This window comes from Monodon monoceros, unplaced genomic scaffold (assembly GCF_005190385.1).
Source record: "Monodon monoceros isolate NGI ecotype Baffin Bay Population unplaced genomic scaffold, NGI_Narwhal_1 Super_Scaffold_5, whole genome shotgun sequence".
Classification (NCBI taxonomy): Eukaryota; Metazoa; Chordata; class Mammalia; order Artiodactyla; family Monodontidae; genus Monodon; species Monodon monoceros.
The window spans coordinates 74,360,623-74,368,185 of NW_021703782.1; the positions used below are offsets into that span (position 1 = coordinate 74,360,623).

The 7,563-nt window shown below is 37.6% G+C and overlaps 1 pseudogene; it reads left to right on the plus strand.

The window, feature by feature from the left end:
• The window catches only part of LOC114884832, a 5,879-nt pseudogene extending 1,756 nt beyond the window's left edge, over window positions 1–4,123 (plus strand).
• The last annotated feature ends 3,440 nt before the right edge of the window (window positions 4,124–7,563 follow it).

Sequence of the window (7,563 nt, forward strand, 5' to 3'; positions counted from 1 at the left end):
AATTTCTAACTATGGGTCAGGTTTATTCTTGGCACTAACAATATAGTACTAAACAATAAGAAGGTCTTTGCCCTCAAGGAGCTTACATTACAGCAGATGGAAATGGAAAATAAACAAATTTAAAAGAATACTGGAGACTGGAAGCTTATACAGAGAGAACTAAAATCGGGCAATGTAAGAGAATAATTGAGTAGATATTTTTGAAAGGATAGTTAACTCTGCTGAAGGTGATATTTAAACTGATACTTAAATGAACAGGAGAAACAAACTGAGCACAGATATAAAGATCACCACAGGGTTCTAAAATGGAATGAGCTTGTAACTTTTCTAGAAATAGTCTTTGGGTTTTTTGTTTTTTAAATCTCTGCCCCCCACCATCCTTTTATGTGTAAACTAATCCTTGTTGAAAGCAATCTATGGCAAAGTTGTACAATCTTCTTTGGAAAATAAAAGATGGGTATATATATGAGTTAAATAGAAAAAAAAAAAAAAGAAAGAGCTTAACTTGGCCAAGAAAAAAAAAAGAGAGAGAGAGAATCGTACTGTGACTAACCTATAGTGGTTACCAGATGATGTCGGAGGGCTACGCCACAGCCAGATTACATGGGATATTTTGGTAAACCAGAACAAGGGTTTGTTTGTATACTAATAGGAAAGATCAAGCATGTTAGGAATGGTGGGAGAAATGGATGACAGTAGACAGAGGAGTATCATAACTCAACAATATGATACTAGCTTTCCCTTGCCACACCTATTTTATCCACTGTTTTGGGGGTGACTGAATTGAAGTAGAAGTATATTGACCACCCTATAAATATAACAGTGGTGAAGATTTCCAGTAAAGATAACTCCATTAGTTCTGACTCTGATGCAACCTCTCTGTTCCAAACAATGAGCAATAATACATAAAGGTAAAAATAGAAATACAAAAATGTTATAAATATCTCAAAATCAAGATAAACATCTCTTGAATGAAAAGTGGTCAGCCAGGCTGAAGCCATGAGCTGTAGTCTAAGTCTGAAAAAGAGAGTGACAGCATGCAGGGAAACAGAGACAGAAACCAGGCTATTACTTGAAGCAAAAGACTTTGGTGGCGCTATTTCTCTCTTGGGATTAAAGACTGAAATATATTCCCACCATTTGCCTAGCACAGTGGTTCTCCACTGGAGGCGGTTTTGTCTCCCAGGAAACATTTGGCAATGTCAGGAAGTATTTTGGTTGTCAGAACTGGGAATGTAAAGATGCTACTCACATGTAGTGCACAGAGGCTAGAGATTCTGTAAAATGTTCTACAACACATACAGACACAAAAAGCCCCAGGCAAAACAGAATTATCTGGTACAAATTGTCAATAGTGCTAGCATGTAAATAGTGCAGTATTGAGTGCCAAGTCTCAATAGTGAGAAACCACAGTCACTTAAAGCCTAGAGACATCAAAAACACAGGTGAAGTCTCTCAACCAAAAACTAAACCAAGCGCTCCACTGGCTCAGTGATTACACCTGTGAATTCACCAATACTGCTTAAAAGCAGGAGCCACAAAATGAATAATGAGACCTGCTTATGGACTGCAGTCCTAAAAGACAATCATTAAACCCCTAGGCAGGGAAGAGTGGGAACAGAAAAGGAGTGTGAAGAAACATCAATTCAAAATTAAACTTTCAATCAAAACTCCAAAACGTGAAGAAATGCTAAGAAAACCGGACAAAACAACTAACAATTAGAACATGAATGCACTTCAAATGTAATTATACATACAATCAACAGGAAAACATGATCTACTAAAATTGCTGAATTTCAAATTTCTTAATACAAGGAGACTACAAAGCAATGCCTACAAAGTTTGAAGAAAGAAAGTGTGACATAAGACATAACCAAACTCTGGTCCAAATAAAGGCAAGAGAAAAATAATTTTTTAAATAAAAAATTAAAATATAGTTCTCAAGAGTTTTCTATAGAAATTACCAGAGAATGAACAAAAAACCTGTGGCACAAGAATGAATGTATAATGAATCCATTTTATCATAAAATTAAAATAATGTGGAGGCTGTATAAAAGACTATAAATGGACAAAAAATAGGTAAATAAAGCTGATAGGGGAAGGGAAAATGAGAGACAGTGAATATGCATGGATTTCTTCGTCTCTTATCACCAAGTATCAAAACATATTCTACAGGTATAATAAATCAAGTAATCATGGCATAGATATATTTAAAGACATAAAGGTAACATTAATAAAAAAATAACATAGTCAACAAAAAATATCGCATGGCAAAACAGAAAGATGAACACGAAGTTAACATTGTACTAATTCCATCACTGCTTGTACAAAGGAATCAACAGTACAGTTGTTTGCTCACAAACTGGCCCCCATACACAGAGAAAGGCAAGGAGAAACCAAAGAAACAGGCCACGCCAGATTAGTAGGTGGCAGGTTAACTAAGCAAGGGCACTCACCAGGCTTGTCTGGGGCAGCTGCACGACGAGTATGAGACAGGCTGGGACCTGGGACCCTGTCCTGCAGTGCTTGCACCTGAACAGACATCTCCTCCAGCAACAGAATTCAAAAAAATTATAAGGGAGCAAACATAACGGCACACATACGCAGTCGGGGCAAGGTATAAACAATAAGATACAAAAAAAGCCGAAAGCCAACTGCTACTTCGGAGGCGTCCGGAGCAAAAGCAGGGTACTGCGCATGATCTCTGCGCTCAGCACTGCCAATGGGGTGGGCAGACCACGTAAGCCACGCCTCCAGGCCGACCCACCCATCGGCCCCACCCTCACCCCATTTAAAGAACCAGCTCGCCCACGCTACTCAAAGAGTGAGCAAGGGCACCTGTTAGTTGTTTTGCCCTCATGCTGCACCAAGGGCCCCAATAGAGCCTTGCCTGAAATCCTCGTCTGGCCTGTTATCAATTTCTATTGATTAAAGAGTCCAAGAACCCGGGTCGGTAACGAGTAGATACTCTACACCTGCCTACTAGAAACTTAAAAGTTTATACAGAGGGCTTAAAATGAGGTTTAAATCACCTGCAGAGTCCAGATCATCTCAACACATTGCTCTCTCAAGCCTGCGTCTTTGAAAACAGCTCCCACTGTGGGAACAGAGAGCAAGGTGTGCACTGCAAGGACAAGGGAGGGGGTGAGGAATCTTCCATTGCCCTGGTCCAGCTCTAGGGTCAACCAGCAGTCACATCCTCTTGATGACCTTCTACAACCACAGTTAATAAAAATAAAAAAGGAACTGCTAGGACTTCCCTGGGTGGCGCAGTGGTTAAGAATTCGCCTGCCAATGCAGGGCACATGGGTTTGAGCCCTGGTCCGGGAAGATCCCACATGCCACGGAGCAACTAAGCCCGTGCACCACAACTACTGAGCCTGCACTGTAGAGCCCACGAGCCACAACTACTGAAGCCCATGTGCCTAGAGCCCGTGCTCCGCAACAAGACAAGCCACCGCAATGAGAGGCCCTCGCACCGCAACGAAGAGTAGCCCCCCTCGCCACAACTAGAGAAAGCCCGCACGCAGCAACAAAGACCCGATACAGCCTAAAATAAATAAATAAATATTTTTTTTTAAAAAGGAACTGCTAAAACAAAAATATGGTAAGGGGCAGCACAGAGCATGGGAACCTGGGTCTGCAGCCTGCACTCTGCCGAGTGGGTGCCTGCCTTGTCCTGCCCACCAGGGCCCTGGGGGCTGTGGGTGGCTGATGTCTAAACACTGTGCACTGCCACGCTCTGCTCTCCCTGTGTAAATTCACAGACAGATGTGAGTGGGTACCAACAGAAAATGGTGTTGGTACAGTGGGAATGAGCAATTTTGCACAGGAAGCTTTGGGAGGTGTTTACCGTAGTCTGCCTGAAGTTGGGACAAAATTGAACCAACGAGAGGAGGTTGGTGCTTTGGAAAGTGTGAAAGCTGCTGGTGAACTCTATTCTCCTCTATCAGGAGAAGTAACTGAAATGCATGAAGCTCTAGCAGAAAACCCAGGACTTGTCAACAAATCTTATTAGGAAGATGGTTGGCTGATCAAGGTGACACTAAGGAATCCTTCACAACTAGATGAACTAATGAGTGAAGAAGCATATGAGAAATACATAAAATCTATTGAGGAGTGAAAATGGAACCCTTAAATAAACTAGTTTGGAACCAAAAAGAAAAATCTCTGAAAATATTTATACATAGAAATATACAAATCATTATCGTGAAAAAGGGAATATACAAGTGTTGACTTGAAACAGATAGACTGCCAGATACTTCCCCAGCAACGATGGGTTTATTCAGGATAGCAGAGAATTGCAATTCAGGGTCTGCAACCATGAGCAAATTCCCCACAGGACAAGGGAAGAAAAACACTTTTATAGAGGGGAAAAGGAAGTTGGGAGCATTATTCTTAACAGAGTCCATGGCTTTTCACTGGCTGAGTCCTTGCCAGGAAAGAAGAGGAGTCTGTCTTCTTCCTGTTGGGCTCTGCTATCTGTTCAGGCCATGAGAGCTCCCCCTGATAGTCTCCCAACTCTATTTAATTGAGATTTCTGTTTATTAATTTTTACAGAAGGAATTAAACATAAGAGAATTAAGAACAAATATATGTCATATAAATAAACATACTATGTGTTTTCTACACATAGTGTAAGAGTATGTTAAAACGGGAAAGCAAGGCAAGATTCAGTTCACTGCAAAACTCAAAAGACACTGTCCTAATCTAGGCTTCCCTGAAAAAGCAGCCTGATCCAGGTGGTAAATTTGGGGAAGTAATCACAAGGATCAGAAGTGGAGGACTGAGAAAGATGAAATAGGAAAACAGTGTGTCATGAAGCTGATTATCCCTGGGGCACCTAGGTATGATCCCCCTGGGAGCTCTGTGCAGCCATGTGAATATACTTCAAAACTGTCCACCCAAGAGATGGAAAAGGAGAATATTTACACATTGTCCCCTGTCCCCCATTAGTCATGAATTTTTGCCCTTAATAACAGCTGAGCAGGTATATACAGATACATAGCTTCGTGTTACAGACGAGGTGAGTGCTCAGATTACACATACAGAGAGCCAGTTGCTGCAACTACAGCTGAAAAGTGAAACAACAGTGAAAAGTGGACCAAGAGAATGTGAGGCAGGGCAAACAACTTAGCAAACGCTTATTGGGTAAATGCACATAGAGGGAAATTTCAGACAAGGTTGGATTTAGAGCAATTATTATTTAAAGGGTACACTTCACAGGGAAGATCTAAAAATTACAAATATCTTTGTAATAAATAATACACAGCCATTTTCATAAAGCAACAGAAAACACAAGGAGAAAGACACAGAAGACAAGATTATAACAAAATTTTCAGGAACAACTCTGGAGTCCAAGAAGAAATCAAAGTGAAATAGGCAGAATATATTTTGAACATAACAATTAAATAGAAAAGAAGAGAGAAAGTGTAAGAGTTACTCTTCAAAACAGTAACTGGCCCTGATGCCTTTATCAAGAAATTCTAGCACAGGGAGATCACCTCGGTGCTTTGTGACCCCCTTGAGGGGTGGGATAGGGAGGGTGGGAGGGAGGCGCAAGAGGGAGGGGATATGGGGATATACGTACACATATAGCTGATTCACTTTGTTATACAGCGTAAGCTAACACAACATTGTAAAGCAATTATACTCCAATAAAGATGTAAAAAAAAAGAAATTAACACAACATTGTGAATCAACTATACTTCAATAAAATTTACAAAAAAAATTCTACCAAACCTTTTTTCAGTTGATATATAATTGGCCTATAACATTATATTAGTTTCAAGTGTAAAACATAATTCAATATTTGTATATATTGCAAAATGATCACCATAAGAAATCTAGTTAACACCCATCACCACATAAAGTTACAATTTTTTCTTGTGAAGAGAACTTTTAAGATCTACTCTCTCAGCAATTTTTAAATACAATACAATATTATTAACTATAGTCACTATGCTGTACATTACCTCCCCATGACTTATTTATCAAGAAACAGCTCCAGTACTATTTCAACTCTTCCAGAAAATAAATTGTAAAAGGAAGTTACCCAGATAAGTTTTATGAAGCAAGTATAACAATGGTACCAAACCTGACAAAGATAGCACCCACAAAAAAGGAAACTATAAACCAATTTCATTTACAAACATTGATGCAAATATCAAAAAAATATTAGCAAGCAGAATGCATAGGATTTTTAAAAATAATAAACCATGCAGGAAGAGATAAAAAATACGAGTATGGGATTAACAGATACACACTACTATATATAAAATAAACAACAAAGACCTACTGTGTAGCACAGGAAACTATATCAGTATCTTGTAATAACCTATAATGGAAAAGAATCTGAAAATAAAATGTGTGTGTGTGTGTGTGTGTGTGTGTGTAATCGAATCACTTGGCTATATACCTGAAACTAACACAATATTGTAAATCAATTACACGAAAACTTAAAAAATAAATAAATAAACAATGATAATATGTTTTATTCAAAGAATGCAAGAATAGTTTAATACTAGGAAATCTGCATATAATTCACCATATTAACAGCTCATAAATAGAAAAATCATACAACAACTAGATAGTTGCTGAAAAGGCATTACAAAATTTAACAACTATTCTTCATAAGAATTTTTTTAAAACAATAGGTTCTTCTGTGTACAATAGGGAAACACAGCTGGAAAATTTCTCATTAAAGTCCAAGAGCAAGACAAGACGTCTCTTTTCTCCATTAATATTTAATACTATTCTATAAGAAATAGCCAAAGAAAGAAATGAGGTATAAAAACAGGAAAAACAAAGGTAAGATTTACCATTATTTGAATGAATTAACTATTTACAATAGTAATAATAATTATTATTATTATTATTTAGGAACCCCCAAAAGAATCAAGTGAAAAGCCATTTCAAATAGTAACATGAATTACTAATTTCATTAAGTAAAAAATAATATACAGAAATCATAAGTTTTCATGTATAAAAACAAGTTAGCAGACATAATGGAAGAAAAATATGTAGTATTCAAAAAGATAAAATACGTAGAAAATGAATTTATAAGAAATGAATACAGTTCATAGGGAGAAATCTTTCAAGTGGTACTAAGCAATCCCAAAAAGACAAATACTATATAGAATCATGTTCTTGAATATGTATTAAGAGGATATCAATTTTACCTATATTGATCTATATTTAATGAAATTCCCCCCTAACAATACTCACAGTTTATTTTTAACATGTTGATTCTGATACTCATACTGAAAACATTAACAAGCAACGAAACCTAGGAAAAGTCTGAAAGAGTAATGAAAGAGAAACTGCACTACCATATGCTAAAATTTATAAAATTACAGAACTTAGCATGAGTAGACAGATCATTCAAACAGAACTGAAAGTTCAGAATTGGACCTAAATATAATCTAGTATATGATAAATGTAGCGTTTCATTTCAATGGGAAAAAGGTAGATTATTCAATACCTTGTTTTGAGATACCTGGGCTGCCTACCTGGATTCCTACCTTTCACTTACACAAAAAATATACATATATATAGATAGAT